General features: G+C 43.7%; 1 protein-coding gene across 3 annotated transcripts in view; it reads left to right on the top strand.

Moving 5' to 3' along the window:
- The window catches only part of MAPKBP1 (mitogen-activated protein kinase binding protein 1), a 51,093-nt gene that overhangs the window by 1,697 nt on the left and 27,352 nt on the right, over positions 1-22,044 (top strand). The gene's annotated exons all lie outside the window — the stretch shown is intronic.

Here is a 22,044-nt window from a genome sequence, read left to right as displayed (position 1 = left end):
TATTAGCAGCCTGTAAACACAGTGGCCTTGTGTGGTGCAGCGTTGCTACAGGGAGAGGCATTTGGGACAGCAGCATTTTACTGCCTTGCCTGCATCTCTTCAGAGATGTGTAAACCCCGTGAGGAATGATTTGGAATGCTAACGTACAGCATGACAGAGTTCTGGGAGGGCTTAACTCAGATCCCTGTCCCTTAGTGGAAGCTTACTTGGCTTTGGTCACAAATGACCACCTTTCCTGTATATTCTTTCAGCAGGAATCACAATTGGCCACAAGGTTCCATGGCTGTGGAGAGAGTGACTTTTCCAGGGGCCCTCGCTGATCATTGTTCATAATCTCCAAAGGCAGGAGAATGAGCCTGAAACATAGACAACTGTCTTGGATTTGGCTCTGTTCACTTTGTTGTGTTGGATCATTCTTGGTCTTGGAGGCTCTCGTATTCCTGGCTGGTTACTTGGCAGTGACCGGCACTGTTAGAACCATCTTCTTGTATCTTTGGCCTCTTTTTCTAACACAGAATGATACAGGTAATAGAAATGTATGGTGGGATTTTAGTCTTCGGTATTAGTACTTATTGTAATTTTGGTCTGGAATCCAGAAGGTATGGTCACCATTCTTTAAAATTTACCATGTCATTGAAAGTGAAGTTGCTCAGTCGTGTCCAACTCTTTGTGACCCCATGGACTGTAGCCTATCAGGCTCCTCCGTCCATGGGATTTTCCAGGCAAGAGTGCTGGAGTGGATTGCCATTTCCTTTTCCAGGGGATCTTCTCGACCCAGGAATTGAACCCGGGTCTCCCATATTGCAGGCAGACGCTTTACCATCTGAGCCACCAGGGAAGCCCCCACCATGTCATTAATCATTAATCATTAATACATTCAACAAACATTTATTAAGTGCCGATTATGTGTAGAATCAGTGATGAATAAAACATTATCCTTGCCATCAAAGAGCTTGTGGCTAGTCAGACATGTAAACAAATAATTACAACACGATGGGGCAAATGCTGTACTGGAAGTATGTATAAAGGTGTTTATGGCAGTAAAGGGGAGGGAGCCTAAATCAGCTTAGGGGGATTAGGAAAAAACTTTCACAGAGGAAGGGATGCTTGAACTGTGAGTTCTGAGACAAGAGAAGGGGAGACGCTCTCCAGGAAAACAGTGAAAACTGGAATCTTTGGCATCATCATTAAACGTCCCTGCTTCACATAGGAATTCAGTGCTTCAAACTGCTTTAAATGGCTTTGTTTGTCCTAGAGCTGTGAATGAAGGAAATACTTAGCTGAAGTTGAATGACCCTTGAATAGTCTGACTGAGCTCGAGTGCCGGTGCATATCTTTAGCACCCAAAACTAGTAGCTGCCTTTGCGTGCCTCAGACCTTGCCTCTTGCAGATGCCCGAGTCCCTGCACTCTTTATTGAAGACTACCCGAGATGATTCTAAAAGCCTGCCTTGTGGTAACCAACATGAGACCTGGTGTATAAGGGCTTCCTGTGCTGCTCTAATATGTGGTAGCTGTGGTAACAGTCATAGAGCTTATGATTCATGGATAACTAACTCTGAAGCAAAATTTGAAGACCAAAAGACATACGTATTTTGTGGCGGTTGGGGGCAAAGAAGGAAGTGACAGAGGGCCTTTATGCAGCTCTTACCTCATATGGCCTGTTGCTTTGAATCATAACTGTTCCTTCTATCTAAAGTAGCCTTTTCACCAAACTCTCCACTTATTTTTAGATCCAAGTCTATGTTTACTGGAGCCACGGGGCCTTCTCAGACTAGCCCTACTACCTTGGAACCAGTCCCTAATTGTTCTTTTATGTATGTCTTCATTTCTGAAGGTCAGGGCCATGTTCTTTATTTCCTTTACATCACCAGGCTTAGTACAGTGTAAGGAATGGTCTAAATACTAAATGAATAAATGGATGAGAAAAATTAAAAGATGTCAAATATAGTGAAGGTCAATTCTAGAAAAAGAGCAAATGTTCAGGAGGAACCTGTGACTTCTTTAGAAATCAAAATTAGAGATAATAAAATGTTGAAAAATTAAAAAAAGAAATAGAGACGCATCCTATTTAGGTGTGAAGGGCATTAGAGAGAAAGTAGTAAAGTAGTGCTCCAGAAAGTAGTGCTCATTAAAAGCTTCTTAATTCAGAAGAGACCTAGTTAAAAATATGGTTAAAATATGGTTAAAAGCCAAAGTGAGAGCCAGTAGAGATGGGGATTTAAGTTATTAGAGTAGGGGAGAGCTGGGATTTCTATTATACTTTGTCTAAGGGAAGGAAAGAAGTCTCTGCAGTGTAAAAGAATTAGAGAAGAGTAATATGAGGTTTTATGCCAGATCTGCTGAGTCTTGACGAAGTGGAACTCAAGGTTATCAGCTGTAAACACCCTGCAACTTCAAATACTGTGCAATTTTTCAATTCTTTCTCTCATTTTGGTTGAACTGTGGTTTTCCTTAAGAAGCAAATGTATGTGCTCTTGGTGGCTAAACCTCCCCCTCTTTTCTTAAACTTTCTGAAAGATTTTTATGTGGAAGGAGCTGAGTTGTTTTTCATTTTAACAAAGGACAGAAATGGACTGGAGCCAAGCAAGCAAGATTTAAGTTAGGGATACAAAAGCATTGCCTGTCCTGGAGGGTTGTTAGATTTTGAAGTGAGTAAGGGAGGTTTTGAAATCATCTTCCTTATTAATAGCCATTAGTCCAGCCTGAGTGATATATTAATACGTTATCCCTTTGAAAACAATGGGTGGCAAAGTAACTGCAGCTTTCTTCTGGTTCTGTTTTTATAAGTCTAATTTATTGTCCGTCCCCACCACCCCGATGTCTTTCCTCAGTGTTTCTCCTTCCTGACTGTATGGTGGTGCTTTGAGTCTTTTAATATGTGGCAATGAGAAAAGTTTGTGTAGGTGAGTTTCATAGAGAAGAAAAAACTGGCAGTAATCTAATTTCACCTTTTGCTTAGTGTTTGAACCCAGATATTAGTATTGTGACTGATGCTCTGCTGATTTGGTAGGGGGGATCATATTCATTTTCAAAGCATTTATAGATCGCTGGATTTAGCTTGATGGTGCTCAACTTGGGGGAATGGTCAAGAGAGCTTTAAGACATCAGAATACCTGTGCAGCTTCTAAAAAGTACCCGTTCCTATGCCCCATCCTGTCTATATGGAATCAGAACCTCAGGGGGTAGAGTTTGTTATTTGTGTATCTATTTAGTTCCACCAGCTGCCCACTGCTGGGTTATGATCCCCTGGCTTACATGCTAGGTAGGACCCTGACATCTGTTGACTTCATACTCAAGTCCTCATTGAGGGTTCTTGGGAATATTTGAGGCTATCTCAGTAACTATATACTTCTCCTTGTGTCTTCACAAATCTCCACAGTGTCTTCTGGACTGATTGTTCTGAAACTGCTATATCAGGGATAGATCTGAGAGAAGTGCCCTGTTGTAGGGTCATTTGTAAGGAGCTGATCACTGACTTACTACAGATCGGCAGGAATTTCCCTTGGGGGCAGAAATAGGAAAGTTTATGATAATCCCTGGGTCCTGGCCAGGTTTTTTTGGTACCATTCCATTACCCACTCCCCTTGGGACTCATAGCAACCCAGAGTTTTTCATGTTTAGTACACACTCTCTGGGTTCCCTGCCTAGAATAGATGACCGAGAGTAGAGGCCTCTGTGGCCAGCAGCCCTGCCCCTCACCTGTTTCTGTGAGTGAACTTGGGCAAGTTCTTGTTGCATTTTCTGCCTCCAGTATATTCTTCAGTTAAGTCTTGTGAAGTGCTGTGAGCTCCTCAGAACAGGTGGTGTACAGTAAAAAGAGTGAGGTGTCCTCCTGGTCGTGTTCCTTTGATCTCCATTTCCTTTTCCTTCCGGTGCCTGCAGCTGCCCTCAGCCTTCAAAGTAAGTCTCACTGGGGAGAGAGGATTCTTCTGTCCGCAATCAAGCACCCCTTGCTTTGACGTCTGAAATAGCCCAGCCTCTTCGGGCTCTAAGTTGTCTTGCGGAGCCTCCCCTCATCTGCTTGGCCTCTTTCATTTCAGGGTCTGACAGCACTGCTGCTTCCCACATTTCTTTTCCCTCTCTCAGCTTGTGATTTAGGGCACGTTTTCCCTGTTGGATCAGGTTGAATGACTGTCTTATTTCTTGCAGATATTTTTAGTATCTTTGGGGCCATTGGTGTTTCTCTTGACTTCCCTCCCTCTTCTACTTGTTATCTGTGTGTTTTCATTTCTTGACTAATGAGAAAACATTCATAGAAATGAGGCTTCAGCCTGAGCTCTGTACCCCCTCTATCAACCCCCCAAGTCTCAAGTTGGACTTGTGGCTGATATCACTGCCCCTTTGTTTGGAAAACAGTCCAGGGTTTGAAATTTGGGACTGTGTTTATTCACACTAAGCTTCTCTGGGAACATGGCTGTCCCCCTGTTGTTCTCAGAGTATCTGTTGGTTTTTCCTTCATGTCTAGACTGCTGTGTTGGTAGGAAGAAAAGCTACAGTGTTTTCAGTAGGATTTGTTACATTATACATCACATTCCCACTGCTGCCAGCTAAGCCTCTCCTCTGGGCTCTGTTGTTTAATGCAGGACAGGGCCAGGTTTCTATCAGCTTTCTTTTATAGTAATTCTCAGTAGAGATGTGTAGTGAGAGCTGCCCACCTCTTTGGAAGTTTACTGAATCAAATCCACATCATAGATTTTATTTTAGTTTCTGTTACCTCTTAAAAAAAAAAAAAAGGGGAGGGACGGGGAGTGTAAGAAATAAAGTGACTGTGGCAGACAGACTGGGCAGTGTGGATCCTTAAGGTTGGTAATTTTGGTTGTTCAGATTTTCCAGATCTTGGTTTCCTTCCTCCTGACAGTTGTATCAGCAAGTCCACAGTGCTTCTCAGTTGGCCACAGCATTTTCCTCTGGTTTTGAAGGATGTGTCCAGAAGAAAGAGTTCATACTTGTCTCCTCTTTGACTTCTGGGGAGAGAATTCTGCCCTCGCTCATCACAGAGCGTGATGCTCTGTGTATTGCTTCCCTAGTCTACAAAACAACCTCTCTTCTTAGTTTAGATTTGTTAAGTTTATGCACTTTATCTCTTCCCCTAAACCTGGAATGGAGCTAAACATACTTTCCCTTCCCTGCCCCTACATTCATAGTTGAGATTTAAATATACTGGAAGATCTTGGAACAACATTTTGTGAAACCACATGGCTGTTTTTATTCTCCCCCCACCTCCACTTTGTCACATTCTCTTTGGGAGGAATCCTGAGAAGGAATTCCTCAGCCTCTTCTGGGTTTGAGCATTGCTTCTCACTCGCGCGGAGCTCACTACAATTTCTGACTTCCCGTCATGCCTCTCCTCTCTTTGCTTTCTCTGTTCCTTTAGTGATGCTTCTGGCCGTTTCCCTGTGAGTTTGGCTGACCCATTAAAGGTGCTGGCACTTAAAAACTTTAAAAAATTGTGGAATAAATATAATAGACATTGAAAAGTTTATGAAATATAATAATATAGCCTTTTTTATTGTGCACAATTATAAAATGATTGCTCATGTAACCACCACCCAAGTCAAGAAACAGAATGCTGCCGAGGTGTTGGTACTTTCTGAAGGATGTGATGCTAATGGTGTCATTAAGGTGAGATGAGGTTTTTGTCATATGTAATTAATATGATTTTATTGTTAAAAATTAAAGTATCCGAGGACTTAATCTTGACTAGCTGTTCTTTTACTTTTCAAGTTTCTTTTTCCATCCATTATAGATTTGTGCCATTCCCCATTTCCAGGTAGTATGCTTTTTGGAACCACCCATTCCCAACTTTTGTTGTCCGTGCTTCCTGTCTTTTTCTTACAATAATAATACCGGAAATACTAATATTTGTAGTGGTAATAATGGCTAACTTTTATTGAGCTTTTTGCTGTGTACTGTGCTAAGTAGATACATACATTATTTAAGTTTCATACCACCCTACTGTAAGTACTGTACTGTAAGTACTGTTACTATCTCCATTTTGTAAATGAGGAAGCTGATGCTAAGAGAGGTGGATGACTGAGCTGCGATTCAAATCTTGGCTGTCTTAACTCCAAAGCCTGATCTTAATCTTTATCCTGTACTCCTCCCGGGGAATCTTCATGTGTGAAATATAACACTGAGCACAGAAATATGCCTAGTATTGCTGCAGCCAAGTGTCACATCTGTGATCAGCTTAGAAAAGAGCAGTACTTAAAAAATATACTTTTCCCCCAACATTCCCTATAAAATTAGTTTAATTAACTTCTCAGACTGTTGTTTTAGAACTATCATTCATTAACCCTTGTCCCTCTATGTCCTTGCTCCTCTTCCCACTCCCAACTCCAGATTTCCTGGATTATATCCCAGCTTCTCATCCTGTGGTATCCTTAGGAAATGTACGGCTTGTGGGGTTCTGTGGGTCCGCAAATGTTAAGATCACAGGGCACAGCTGTGTGGTTCCAGATGACGGTAAGCCACAAGCAGTTGCTGCTTCTCTCTCGGGGTTGGAGTGAGGTGGGGGAGTGAAGTGGAGACCAACAGATGCTTTGATTTTGTGTGTGTGTGTGTGTGTATAAGGAGGTATCATGAGGCTTTAAACTGTTTTGTTCCTAGATGGCAGTTGATTGTGTAGCGTATACTCCTGGTGGCTTTCTAGTACTACCTACCCCAAATCTCTCCCTCATCACCCCAGTTGTCCACCTCTGTTACCTTGTAGCTATCCCTATGCAAACTGACCTTGTCTTTGAAATTGTGGAGAATCACTGAGTTGAAATGCCTGTTTTCTGTGAAAGAAACTGAATCTGGAATATCTTGTGTCGGGGCTGACCTGGATGATGATAGTTGGGGTTCAGTGAACATGAAATGAGCAAAGATGGCATCATTTGCCCACCTGATTCTGTTTGGCTGGGCAGGCTCCAGGTTTGCTAAGTTCCTTGAGCAAGTGCCTTGCCTCACTTGATGTGAAGTTTGTATTATCTTGAATTATTTCCTCAAGTAGGCAACAGTGATAACGTCAGGGGTGCAAAAGCATGGGATCTTAATGCATGCTTTCCTGCGGCTGGTCTAGTTAATCCTGAGGAGAGGAAGCCCCAAGCTACTTTGTGATCATGAAGGAGGAGTTGGGAGCATGCTCAGAAACCTTGACTCTTGCCATCACTCAACTACTGCCTGGAGGAAAGCAAGCAGCTGCTTGTCAGGATTTAACATGCAACAGGCAGGCTGCGGGCTTGCTTGCCTCTGGGACCCTGACACTGTTGGTCAGCTTCTAGCTGGAAAAATACACTATCTTTGCACAACATGATGGTTTTCATATGACATAATAACCTGCTGCTGACTTTTCTAAACATGGCCTTTCTCCTTAGGATGTCCTTCTGTCCCCAGGCTGCTTTGGTCTCCCTTCTGAGGCCACCATGCCACTGTGGTAGAGACTTTCCCTCCTAGCAAACCCAGAAATGGCTAGTGAACAGGGCTTCCAGGAGTTAACGTATAGACAAATTAACGGGTGGGGGCAAGAGGCCAGTGGCCTTGCTGAAATGCAGGTTAAGATTCAGACCCACCCCAAGACTCTGCAGTACCACCAGGCTCCCAAGTGATACCCCCCATACTTTCAGTTGCATGCTGGCAGTGGGCGTGGGTGTGAGGGGGTTGGTGGTAGAGCGTAGTGGGGGCTGGTGAGACAGCTTCCTCACTTCTGAGGGCACTAATTTCTCTCTCATTTGTAAAACTGGAATACTTACAGCTTCCTCCCAGGGCTGTTGTGAGGATTAAATGAGGTTTAATGAACGTGAAAGCACATTATAAAAGCTAAATAAGGTTACAGCTGTTATAGGGTTGCTAGTATTATCAGGGTCCATAGATTTCTAGAATATCCAGGAATTTGTTTCTGATTTGCCGGCAAGATATTCGTTCAAGTTTCCATTTGTGAGAAGTCCTTTTTTGCAGGTTCAACTTCTGTTCCAATGTTGAATCATCCTCCCTTGCACCTTTATACTGTGTCCTTTTCCTTGCCAATATTAACTTGTACCAACCATGCTTTAACTAAGGACCAAAAAGAATGGCTTAGCAAATATTCTTTTTGATACTAACTACTGTGTAATTTATTTCAGGGCTATGGATATGTTTTTTGGGAATGAAAAAACATCAAACTAGTGAACCGGGAGTGGGGAGAGTCCTAATTTACTGTGTCTGATTGAAGATCACTGGAGTAATAACCATGCTTTTTAACAGCAATAGCATCTATAGAAACAAATAGAACTTTTTCTTCTTTGCGAGCTAATTCATTTATGTTGGGAAATAATCTGGGAAGTGAATTAAGTCTTAGAGCTTCCTTTCAGACTAAGAATTTAAAGGCAGAGTGAAAACGCATTAATTTTATGACCCATTGTTTTGAGTTTCTAATATGGGACAAGAGTGAAATAACCTGTTTAAATAAGTTTTGCTTAAAGAAAATATGTCTGAACATGGGGGGAAACAAGTGTACTAATACCCTTCCACTGTCGGTGAAAGCAGAGACTGACCTAACCGTTTTTTTAAAGGATAACTTGGTAATATCCTTTAGAAGGAAAATTTACATATTCATCTCTTGATCTAGCAGTTACAGTTCTGGGATTTTATTCTATGCAAACATTCACACCACACAAAAGTATATATAACTGAATTTTTTGTTGTTAGGGAGCATTATTCACAGTAGTAAAATCTTTGAAGTAACCATCAATAGGGGATTGATGTACATCCATAAAATGAAATACCTTGTACTTGTTGAAAAAAATGAAGTCAATCTATATATACTGACACGAGAGAGTATACAAAACCTATTATGTGACAAAAAGCAAACTGTGCAACAGTTTTTATGTTAATGATTATTTATATTTTATTAAAACATGTATGTTAGTATGTGCATAGAAAAAATTGTGTGGCAATGAATACCAAATTGTTGTTAAAATTGGTTACCTCAGGGAGGGAGAGTAGATTATGGTGGAAATTCACTATCTACATTTCTATATTTCTGTAATGTTAGAATTTTTTTACAATGAGTCTGTGTTATTTTTGTAAGTAGAAAAAAACAATAAAGATAAAAGTCTCTCCAATTTAAACGTGTTTTTCATACTTAAGTCTAAAATGTTTAAATTTAAAAATCTGTATACTCATTTTATGCACAAATATTGGAAAATATATCTGGTATAATAAACTTTGTTTTTTTTAGTATTAATAATAAGATATAAAAATGTCTTTCCACAAATTCATCATTAACTTCTTGAATTTGAGATAATCCGTTTCTGATATCTTTAAAAATATTTCCTTGGTTAGTTTTGGTAAACAAAATATCTTTTTATACTTTCTGAAATATATGTGCTTTCTGAAAAGATTTTTTTTTACATAATATAGAGAAACATAAAGAAGAAAACAGGCCATTCACAATTCTAACATCCATAATAACTACTCATAGCTACATCCATTTCTGATTAAAAAGGACAGGTAAAGCTCTTTTTAAATAATAATTGTTACTTTTATTAAGCAAAAATCTGAATCTTTTTGTGAACTTGTTAATTATAATTTAAGTCAGATTTATGAAGAGCCATGTTATGCAAGTATTTACTAAAGTCAGGGGTAACAGTGTTTTGCTTCTAATCATTTAAGGCATATGGATTATTCCATTTAGTCCTTCCCTACTCTTTCTGGAAAGGCACCAAAATCCTGCTTCCAGCTCCAACTTCTAGGATTGACTGTGATAGATGGAGGATTCTCTAGGAGGTTAAAGAATTTACTAAGTAAAATAAACTAAAGAATATTCACAAATGTTTTTCAAGTACTAAAGTGGATTCAAGGAATTCTCTGATGGTTCAGCGGTTACAGCTCCATGCTTTCACTGCCACGGGCATGGGTTCAATTGTTGGTTGGAGAACTAAGATCCCACAAGCCACGTGGCGCAGCCAGACAAAATAAATAAAAGGTAAAAATGGACTCAACAAATACACTCTGTTAAACATTGTGCCCTGTGCTATAAGCATAGAGTTGTATGAGACAGTCTTTGCCTTCCAGGAGATTATGGAGTAGTAGGAGAGAGAAGACAAATCCATAAAGAACTTCTGTACAAGGTACTAAGTAACACATGCCATGTAAATGATGAAAATTAAGTGCTGCTCTAAGAATACCAAGGAGGGAGGAGTCACTTCTGGCCAGGGTGAACACAGAAAGAATCATAGGGGATGTGATATTTGAGCCAGTTCTTAAAAGAAGGGTAGGGTTTCAGTGTGGGGTGGTGGATGCAAGGGAAGGGCATTCCAGGCAGAAGAATATAAACTAAAGCCCTGGAGCTCCTTTCCAGAATAATGAGTAATCCAGATTGACAAATACACATGATTCATATGGTGAGTAGAAGGAAATAGAATGATAGGGCCCATTGACAGATGGATTCTAGGCTAAGACACTATAATTTGTTTAGTTGGCATTAGGGAATCATTGGCTCAGAAGGTAAAGAATCTGCCTGCAGTGTGGGAGACCTGGGTTCAATCCCTGTGTTGGGAAGATCCCCTGGAGGAGGGCATGCAACCCACTCCAGTATTCTTGCCTGGAGAATCCCCATGATTACCAGAGGAGCTTGTAGGGCTACAGTCCATGGGGTCACAAAGAGTTGGACATGCCTGAGCAACTAAGCACAGCACAGCACAAGGAGTCATTGAAGGCTTCCTGATAACTCAGCAGGTAGAGAATCTGCCTGCCATGCAGGAGACCCCGGTTCAGTTCCTGGATTGGAAGATCCTCTGGAGAACGGATAGGGTACCCACTCCAGTATATTTGGGCTTCCCTGTTGGCTTAGAGAATCCACCTGCAGTGCAGGAGACCTCAGTTCGATCCCTGAGTTGGGAAGATCCCCTGGAGGAGGGCATGGCAACTCATCTAATATTCTTGCCTGGAGAATCCCCATGGACAGAGGAGCCCGGTGGGCTACAGTCCATGGGGTTGCAAAGAGATGGACACAATGGAGAGACTAAGCACAGGGAGTCACTGAAGGTTTTTGAGTAGAGTAGGGACATGATCATAGCTATACTATGGAAGGATTATTTTGATGGGTAGGGGAGGGCAGGGCAGAGTCTGCAGTAAGGAGATTGATTAGGAAGCCATCACCATATTCAGGAATATGGTGCTGAAGGCCTCAACCAGGGTGTTGGTGTTAGCAATGGAAAGGAAAATGTTAGTTGCTCAGTCATGACTGTTTTGTGACCCCAATGAACTGTAACCCACCAGACTCCTCTGTCCATGGAATTCTCCAGGCAAAAATACTGGAGTGGGTTGCCATTCCTTTCTCTAGGAAATCTTCCTGATTCAGGAATTGAACCCAGGTCTCCTGAACTGCAGGTGGCTTCTTTACTGTCTGAGTCACCAAGGAAGCCTAGTGGAAGGGAAGGGAGCATTTTATAGAGAATAACACATTGAGGTGATCTTCCTTCTTCAAAGAGAGTCCCATGGCACAAGTTGGTGTGATTGCAGGGGCACTGAGTGTTCTCTCCACTCCACACGTCCTAGAACACGCAATCACCTTGCACAGTTAGTCCAGATAAAGAACAGTTAGTACTCTCCCTCATTACAAAGTTTGGAAACCAAGAGATTAAGAAAACTCAGGGATGCAGAAATGGTAGATGAAGAAGAATCAGACCCTTCTTGATGAGATTTTTTAGGTCATAAGGCTTTGTTTGTGGTTCCAGTATTGTTATAGCAAGGACTGACCTTAGTGAGGAAAAAAACCATTTTTTTCCCCCTTATTCTGGTTGCTTAAATTGAGATGTCTCTTATCCTTGCCTTTCTGATAACTGGAAGGGAAAGGGAGGGTAGAAATACTGCCCTATATCAGGCACTGTGTTATTCAAGCTGTTCTTTGGAATTGGCTATTGGTTATATTGTACTTGAGTCGTTTGGCTAGAGGCCCCTCATTCCCTCTCTTCTGGTCTGAGGTCCAATGCCCTCCTTAGCTCCTCCTCTGCCTGCACATGAAAATGCTTCTGATGCTGTCAATGTCAGTTTCCTTGGAAATAGGTGTCAGCTGTCTATGCTGTAGGTTCTAGTGCCAGCTGGACATGGGTAAGCCCTGACAACGTGGGGTACTCTGACATCAGAAGACCCTCTGTTACTCTTTTTTCTCTGCAACCATCTCAGAGAGGAGAGGTCAGAACCCATTTTTATTTTTTTCAGTTTTATTTATTTATTTTTTTACTTTACAATATTGTGTTGGTTTTGCCATACATTGACATGAATCCGCCATGGGTGTACCTGTGTTCCCCATCCTGAACCCCCCTCCCACCTCCCTCCCCATCCGATCCCTCTGGGTCATCCCAGTGCACCAGCCCCGAGCACCCTGTATCATGCGTCGAACCTGGACTGGCGATTCGTTTCACATGTGATAATTTACATGTTTCAGTGCCATTCTCGCATATCATCCCACCCTCGCCTTCTCCCACAGAGTTCTATACATCTGTGTCTCTTTTGCTGTCTCGCATACAAGGTTATTGTTACCATCTTTCTAAATTCCATATATATAGGTTAGTATACTGTATTGGTGTAAAACCCATTTTTAGACCCAGTTACATTACTGATAAGGGCTGCTACTTTAAAAAAACAAACATTAACACAGGCAGGAGAGGACCCTCTTGCCTCTCTACTTCCTCCGGTGCCCTTTGCCTTGGATCTTGGTGCTCAGACTTGTCCCCACTGCCTCCACGATGGCATGGCGACTTCTTGTGTGCTCTTTCAGAAGTGACAGCATTTTGGTGGTTTGGGAAAACCTGAGCTCCCTCCTTGGTCACCATGGTTTCTGAAACCAGACAGACCTATGTTTGAATCCTGGTTCTTCCATTCACTAATTACCTGACTCCTTTATCTCTGAGATGGAGATAATACTAGTCCTTCATCAGGTTGTCAAGAGTATTAAATGAGATGATCTTGCAAAGTGTTTAGCACAGTTCTTGGCACAGAGTGCACATTCAATAGATGGTATTTGGTATAGCTGTAGATCCTCTTTCTGCCCAAGACCCTTTGCAGCCCATGAATCTGGGTATTCTTAAGAATAAGACTACTCGGAATGTTGTTTTCTCCCTAGTAATAGGAGGAGGGGTTGAAATTTGAAAATAAAAAGGCAAAATGCTTTAGTTGTATAGTTCCCTACCTTATCAATCACTAGAACCTCCTGGAGAGCTTTAATAAGCAGCTTCACCTCAACCCCACCCTCCCATAGCTCAGGAATCTTGCAGAGGCAGGGTCTGGGTAAAAGGTGGGGACTGCTTTGTGAACAAAACTTAGTAAGTCCTCTGAGTAGTTTTACTGACGGGGCAGAATTGGGAACCTCTGTTCTCTAGTCCCCAGGGGCTTATTGGCTAAAGGATTTCTAAGGTCACCTCTTCTCAAACAGTGGCAGACTCACCTTCCTTAGTTGCTGAGGCTGTTTTAATCCTAGCACTACAGAATTGGCTCAATTCCAACTAATCTTGAGCTCTAGTGAGGGGGCTGGGTTTTTCTGTCATGTGAAGTCACTCAGTCGTGTCCGACTCTTTGTGACCCCGTGGATTGTAGCCTATCATGCTCCTCCATCCAGGGGATTTTCCAGGCAAGAGTGCTGGAGTGGATTGCCATTTCCTTCTCCAGGGAATCTTCCCAACCCAAGAATCAAACCTGGGTTTCCCGCACTGCTGGCAGATAGACGCTTGACCGTCTGAGCTACCAGAACGTTTCTGTCATAGTGAAAGTTATTTGTCTCAGAGACTTGATGGCATAGACAGTAGAACTGGAAAGTGTCCATATGGGGTAGAGACCAGGAGCAGAGTGGAGAGGCAAGGTTTGTTCTACAGTCTTGGAGTGGCCATTATGTCTCTTCCTGCCTCTCCCCAGCTGGCCCCTTGCATTCTGAACAAACAAGAGTGAGCGCTTGGGCCCGATACCTGCTTCCCCCTTCCCTCTCCCAGGGCTGGTCACTAGGTCTTTGCCCAGCTGGCTAAGTCTCTGAGCAAAGCCTCCTGGCCTTGAACTTTCTTTGTGGCTTTTGTATAAGTGGCAATTCTCAGAATCTGGTGGAGAATCTGCTTTGTGAAATTAGAGTGTAGTGTGTGGGCAAGAGACAGGCATAGTTATTCTTAACCTGCAGGAAGGGAGGGAAAGGCGAAGAGGGCTCTGCCTCTGACAGGTCTGTGACATGCTTGTTTATAGAAATAGCAAGCCCATAGTTTGGCTGGAATGACTTATAACTTAGGTATTTGTAACTTGTATTGAGTGGGATTGAGAAGTAGAGAAAGGGCGAAGGGGGAAGAAAGAAATTGATGGCGACAAAACATGGCAAGCAAAATAGCATCCTCTCAGTCGCGGGGTTTCTATATCATTCTGAGGTCAGCTGAGTCCTAGATGACCCTGGCCTTTTGTAGCTCTGGCCTCTTAGTCTTCTCCCGCGGGAGCAGCTGCTTTCTTCAGGGAGCACCACAGACTCCCTGTCGTAGTCCCTCACACCGAGAGTGCAAGGACAGATGAGAATCACATACACTTTGGGCTCCATAGAAGCCCTTCCCTAGCAGTGCTGTTGTCTTGCCTCCACACACTGAATCTTTCATTGACTGGTGCCTCTCTTCTAGCATGTAGGCTGATCAGATCTAGGGACTAGAGAGAGAGACACCAGAAGAGTTTAGAAGACCTTATGCAGAGTTCCTGAGATCAAGTGTTTGGGGCGGGGTAGGGGTGGTGGGACGGCTTGGGACCCTGTGCTTTCCCGCCAGTTTTGCAGATGGCTTTGGAGTCCATTTCTTGCTTCCTTCAATTCTTTTCAGCACTTATATTAACTATCCCTTCCTTCTGGTAACTCTCCCTTTCACTAGCTTCCTGGTTCTCCTCTTTTTCTAACTGCCGGGATCTCATTGTTCCCATACTCTAAAAACAGCTACTCCCCACATTTCTGTCCACCAGCCTCACTCTCTCTCCCCTCCGTCTCCTCCCATCTCATTGCATTTCAGTACTGGTTTTCACCTCCATGTGAATAATTTTCAGATATCTGTTTCTAGTCCTCACCTCTGTCCCAAGCATCAATTCCATGTGTTTGTTGCTAAGCTAAATTGAATGTTTTATAGTAGTGTAGTAGTGTTATTCGCTCAGTTGTGTCCGACTCTTTCCAACCCCGTGAACTATGTAGCCCACCAGGCTTCTCTATCTATTGGATTTCCCAGGCAAGAATACTGAAGTGGGTTGCCATTTCCTTCTCCAGGGTATCTTCTCGATCCAGGGATCGAACCTGGGTTTCCCACATTGCAGGCAGATTCTTTACCATCTGAGCCACCAGGGAAACCCTGAATGTTTTGTGGTTCCTACTAAATATTCCTGAAGCGCCATAGATTCGACACATCTAAAACTGACATCAACAGTTCCCCTCCTCCCACTTCGTCCAGACCCCCTTTCTCTGATCATGGTACCATTTCTTTTCATAGCACCACCTTGTTCCCTGTCTCTGAAATTCAAAATTTGAGTCTTTTGTCTTTTTTCTACAGAGTTGTACAGTGCCTAGTCTTGCCAGTTCTGTTTGCTTTGTCACTTTCTCCTTTGTCATTATTTCTTTTCTACTCTCACTATCTCTATGCTGGTCTAGATCCTTACTACTCTTCACTTGAGCTATTGTAATAGTCTCCTATATGGGCTCCCTGCCTGAGCTGTGCTTTAGTAATGATATATATAGCTTTGATTATGTCCCTGGTTCATTCGAAACCCTCCTGGGGCTTCCCAGAGCCTCCAAAAGACCTGACTTAGTTTGGTAACCAGGGCCCTTCCTGATCTGGTTGCAGTCTACCTTTTCTGACCTAACTCTCCTACAGAAAGTCCTTGCTTTCACTGTTGCTGCTGTTTCCTTCTGCCAAACTCATTCATGCAGCTTCTTCTACTGAGAATTCCTTCTCTCTGTATGTCCATCTGTCAAAATCCTATCCTCACTGCAAGGCCCAGGTCACATTCCATCTAATCTTCCAGGAAAGCTCATTGTTTCCCTTTCCTGATCCTGTTCAGAAACTACCCCTCTTCCTCTTGGAGCACTTCATATCTTTCTTATGACCCTATCACATGCTGGATTGCTTTGTAGTATGTCATTGATCTTCCCTATTGGATTTTGAGGATAGAGGGTTGAGACTGTACTCTGCATTTTAGGACTCTAACAGCATCCCAGTGACTTTCACATTTTAAAGAACAACTCATATTAAGAAATGTGCTTTACATTGTGACCCAGTGCACACACACATACCCCTGAAATAAAGTTTCATGATCAGTACTTACCATTACTACATGCCATGAGGTCTGTTTTTTGTTCTAGCTATTCATTACCTATTAAATCAATTTCAGATCCCATTAATAGGCTGCAGTCTGCATTCTGGAAAATACTGTTCTATGGAGAATGAATGAGTAGTCCTGTCTATTGCCTCTGAGCCACCTGTTTTTTCCATCTACTTTAATGAGAGCCAGAAGAGCTCTTAAACAGTTGGCTTTAGTCTTTCCTTCTCTCTTGGGAATAGGCAATTATGAAGTTATCCCTTTATCTCATTACAGTGAGGAATGATTCTGCTTTCCTTCTTTCTCTTAGAAGGATGCAATACTGCCCTGCCTAGTGCACGTTGAGAGGGGTGGGCATTCAAGCCTGCCTTTGCAGTGTGCCTGTAGTAATTCTGCCCTTCTGCAACCTTGCTGCTGAGGAAAGATGACACCCTCTTTCTGGCTGGTGTAGGCTTTCCTCCATCTCAACACTCTCCACCTGCCCAAGGAGTGGCTGGGTCACAACTTGAGTATTCTCCCTGCTTCTAGGCTGTGTTTCAGATGTGGAGGAGAGCACTGCAGAGTCCAGATGGGGTACCCTCTTCTTAATTCTGAGTTTTCACTTGCCCTTGATGTTCCTAGAACTGTATATGTATCAGGGTGCCAGCTGCATGGGCCAGAATCAATTACTTGGACTGGTGTATCTGTGGGGCTGTATTTCATTGACATTTGGGCCATGAGGATTTGGAGCTGAAGTTCCTGTCAGAAGTTGGGGCCCCATCCCTGACTTTGAGGACAGCTATTTTCTCACAGGGCCTGACCCCTGCCTCATTTTCCTCAAATGATGCTTGAGGCCAGAACTCTCATGCTGGTAGTCTTGCTTCCTTATGAAGAAATGCTATAGTATACATGAGGGGCTAGTTATTGGTTCCCAAGGTGTGGTCAGAGAATCCCTGGGGTCCCCAAAACCCTTTAAGGGCATCTCTGTGGTCTCCTCTTTTCCAATTACATATACAAATAAGGCCAGATTTTCTTTATCTTCACCTAAAATAACATCATAGCAGATTGCATGCAGATGCAGATGCAGATATGAGAATCCAGTTGTTTTCTATTGAGCCAGACATTAGAGAGATTGGGAAAAATGTTAAACAGTGCCACTCTTCTCACTAAATGTTTTTGATTTTTTTTTGGAAACTAGAGTTACTTTTAATAAAAGTGTTAACATGTAATGGGTTTTTTTTTTTATTACTTTTGAACAAATTAAATAATTTCAGTATTTCCATTGTAATTTCTAATATAACCAGTATTGATATTTATAACTTATATAAACAAAACCTCTTTGGCTCCTTGATAATTTCTAAGAGTGTAAGGAAACCAAAGCACGTAAGAGACCAACCCAAAACGTGTGAAAATTGCTGGGCTAGGTCATACCGTGGTAACAAATCTCCTCACCATCTGCCTGACTTAACAGATAGTTTATTTCTTGTTCCTGCTTGTGTTCACTGTGGGTCAGCACGGGCACTCTGTTCATCAGTCACTCAGGGACCCAGGCTGAGGGGGCTGTCTCATCACCTGCGGCCAGGCTTAGCAGTCAGGAGAAGGGATGTGTGCAGTAGTCCTTGAAAACTTCCACCAGAAGAAAGCGGTGTGTTGGGAGCATTGCAAATACAACACAGCCTGACAAGCACTGAAGTGAGAAACCTAAATCCAGTAAAAACAGAATCTTCAGTTCTCTGTTGCCCTTCCCCTCACATTGCTGGGTCAGCGGGTGTCAACGAAGCGGCTTGAGGATAAGGAGAAGTCAGGGATGTAAACTATAGAAGGATGTTGCTCATAAGGTGCTGAGCCCCACACCACATCCTGGACCATATCTTTTCTGTCTTTTAAACTGCTCCTGTGCAGTCTTTAAGACATACACTAAATACACGTGGAATAATGAACAGTTGTGTGCCCACCATCAACTTAAGAAACAAAATGTCACCTGTACCATTAACCTCCCTTTGTACTCGTCCTCATCTAGACATGGTCTTTCTGTCACAGCTAGTTTTTCTTTATTATTATTTTTTAGCCATGCAGCTTGAGGGATCTTAGTTCTCTGACTAGGGATTGAACCTGTGCCATGGCAGTGAAAGCACCGACTCCTCACCACTGGACAACCAGGGAACTCCTACACACCCAGTTTTAGATACTTTGTGGAGAGCAACTCTACTGGCCCGAAAACCCCAGTTTTCTTGTTCTTCCTATCTCTGTTGTTACACTGTTGCCAGAGCCTCTGCCATGCGTTTACTTATTCATCAAATATTTATCAAGTGCCCGTTTTGTGCCAGGCACTGTTTAAAGTGCTAGGGATGCATCGGTGAGGGGTAGCAACTTAGGCCATGCCCTTGAGCTCCTGTCATGGTCGAGGAGACAGACAGTAAGTATGTGGACAGAATCCATGCCGGGTCCCTACCTGACTCTTAAGTACGATGAAGGAAAGTAGAGCAGGATAGGTTGGGTGTAGAGAAATAGCAGTCAAGCCAGTCTGGAAAGCCTCCTCTGAGGAGACCTTTGAGCAAAGACTTGAGTGAATTAGCTGAGTGAGTAGTTGAGAGAAGAGCATTTTAGTGGAAGAAATAAGTAGCATACGCAGAGAACCGGAAGCTAGAATCTCCTTGTGGTGCTTAAGGCAGCCAGGATGGTTGGAGTGGAATAAAGGAGGGGGAAGTGAAGGAAATGAGGTCAGAGAGGTAGCCAGGGGCCAGGTGACTCAGGATTCTGTAAACCAGGGTAAAGACGTTGGATTTAAACTTAAGGATGGGGAACAGTTGGAGGCATTTGAGCAGCATAACGACATGAACTCCCATGTTAAAAGAATCACTGTGGCCTGCCATGTTGAGAAAAAAACTAGGAAGCAAGGCCCGAAGCAGAAAGAACACATGGGAGGTACAGCCGTAGTCCAGGGCAGAGAGGAAAGTTGTTTGAGCTTAGTGTTGCGTTGGTAAACGTTTACACGCTCTCTGAGGGGCAAAGGGGCCCCCAGTTTGTAGCGTTGTCTGATTTCATGGTGTCAGTCCTCCTGTCTTGGTGATTTCAGGCTACCAGTGTGCTCTCACTGTGTATGGAGCTGGGGCAGAGGTTCACAGTCGCTCTCCTGAGCCAGTGTGAGCCACCATAGCACCCTGCTGCTTGAACTTGGGCCTTCTCAGCCTGGGGTGTGTTTGCAAAGGGGTGTCCAGGCTTGTCTCCATTTCCAAGGGTAGATGGAAGCTGTCCCAGGAAGGGGTATGGAGAGGGTTATGAGAGGAGAGAGTCAGTTTCTGAGGTCCATTGCCCAGGAGCCTCGCAGGATAAGCCTAGACATTGGAAGCCCTGCAAGAGCTCTGGACTCTCAGATCCTTTGAAAGTGGAGCTCAGCCCCAAACCTCCCTGCAAACAGGAAGCTGGTTTGAGTTAGAACATAAAATAAAAACCAGCTGATGCCCCTGAATGTTTTTCCCCTGCTCCTCCCCCTCCACAGAGCCAAAGGAAACTGCCTTTTTTTTCCCCCCTGGATAGCTGCTCAGAAAGCCAGGAGAAGCCAAAACTCATAAATCCTTTGAAAATCGTCCAAGTTTTGAGCCTGGGCGAACTCCTGCCCGTGGGGTTTCCGAGCCCGGATGTCTGCCCTCCTGCCGAGAGTCCTAGGAGGAAAGTGACAGAGGAGCACAAAGGTGGCAGGGGCCGCAGCTGAGCCCCAGGCCCAGTGGGGGAGATGGCACTGAGCAGGGCCCCGGACTGCTGCTTCAGTCCACTTATGGGCCACGGAGTCAGGTGAGTGGGCCAAGACCAGAATTACTTTTTAATGAAATGGAATATAATACAAATTGGAGTATATCACATGCAACAAGAGTTAACTATTGTTCTGTGAAACTTTCAGTTTTATGAACAAGCTCACACATGCATGTATGTTTACCCTGGATCAAGCTGTAAACAGTCTCTTAACATGGGTTGTGGTCAAAATCATTTGATAAACACTGGTCTTTCAGGTCTGAGTAACACACATCTCCTTCTTGCTTTATATTGCTGCTGAAAACTCCAAGCAAGTTCCAAAATTAATTCTCTGTGGAACTAGATCATCTACCCACAAAACACCTACCCAAATTCCTGTCAGAGGGAAGGCAAGCTGAGAACCAACAGACTGGTCTAATTCTTTGGGACCAAAGCTGAAGCATAAGGGAGGGATTGATGCAAATATGAATCCAAAGGATTTGCCTGAAATCAGATTAGCTTGGCGAGAATAAGAGTTGAGCAGTGTTTTTAGCTCAGCCCTTGCTTTGGTGACCTTTCTCATCTCTGTGGGTAATGCTGGCCTCAGGCTCCTCTTTCTCTGCAGTAGGCAGTTGGTGCAGCAGGAATGTTCCTGAGCACCCCTCCCTCAGGAAGAGCCAGAGGCACAGTGCCAGGATGGGGTCGGTCCCATGAACTGAGCATCCCCCAGGCTTCCCTAGGGTTGTTTGGTGTTCTCCAGTCTGTGTGCAGTGCTCAGACCTTTCCGAAAGGTTGCCTGGGTGCCCAGGGGTGGGGGAGGATTGTTAAACTGAGAGAAAGTGTGTAAAGAGGCTTGTTAGAGCAAAGTATCAAGAATGTCTAGAGCAAGCGAAAGTTAGTTTATCTCCCACTAGGTTAGTGCCTCAGAAAGACCCAGCATAGCTGGCGAGTTTGGCTCTTGCCAGGTTGCTGTGGGTAGGCATGGTGCCCTCGAACTCAGCTCCTTCTGTCAGTGAGTAGACGTGTGTTGAAATTCCTGGTCTCCATCCTCAAGAAGTACAGAAGACTCTTGGGGACCTTCTGAGGGAATAGCTTTAATTACAATATCCCAGTAAACTTATTTTGGTCTTTGGCCACCTCAGGGCATTTCTTTACAACATAATTCAAACTAAAGTGGTCCTTGGATATAAGAATTTAAACTGGCCCTCTAGAAACACTTGGGATTCTCCAGTTGGGAGAGTAAGAAAGAGGAGAGATACTAAAGTGACTGTGGGCTTTCCCTTTCTAGAAACTGACAGGGACTAGGAGCCTGTGACCCCCTGCCTCGGATGTGAATACTTCTGGAGTGTTTCTGGTTCATGAGGCCCTATTAAGGCCCCAGAGACTCTTAACAGGATACACTCTAGCCTGTTTACATGGCCATTCTGCATTCCGAAGCCCTGCCATCTGAACCAACGAGGACAAGAGGGCCTCCCCGAGGAGGGTCAGTGCAGGGGGCCCAGGCAGTGCTGACTGAGGAGATTGGCCCGGAGTGACAGGTGAGGCATTCCGTAGCAGGGAGTGAGGTGGAGTGATGAGTTACATGGCAGTCTGAATCTTACATGGGCTCATCTAGGAGAAAGCTCAGTGAACTAATCTGAGGTTAGTCCATTACGTGTCCCAGGGCCTGCAGACAGAGTGGGGTAGTAGCAGTGATGATGAGAGTGATGGTGAGTGTCTCCTGTGGCCCTGTTCTCTTCAGAATCTCTGCGTACTTTTCGTATGTTTCCCTTTCATCTCTGTGAGAGTTGTGGCTTAATAATAATAATTAGAGTGCTCTGAGCATCCGTGCTTTGCAAAACACAGCATTAAACCATATCTCTGCCTCCTGGGCTTATAGTCTGTATGAACTGGCTGCCATCTGATGGAGGGGAAGAGTGTGATGGAATGCATAGATCAGGGGTATTTTGAGTCACCTAATTGATACCTAACATTCTCCCGGCTCTGGGAGATGAGAGTGGCCTTTCTTTTGTGCCTGCCAAGGCACGATCAGTGACATCCCCTGAGTCTCACAGACCCAAGA

The sequence above is a fragment of the Oryx dammah genome, unplaced genomic scaffold, assembly GCF_014754425.2.
Source record: "Oryx dammah isolate SB20612 unplaced genomic scaffold, SCBI_Odam_1.1 HiC_scaffold_26, whole genome shotgun sequence".
In the NCBI taxonomy this organism is placed as follows: domain Eukaryota; kingdom Metazoa; phylum Chordata; class Mammalia; order Artiodactyla; family Bovidae; genus Oryx; species Oryx dammah.
Note: the sequence above shows the minus strand (reverse complement) of the source record. Positions and strands in the feature narration are given on the sequence as shown.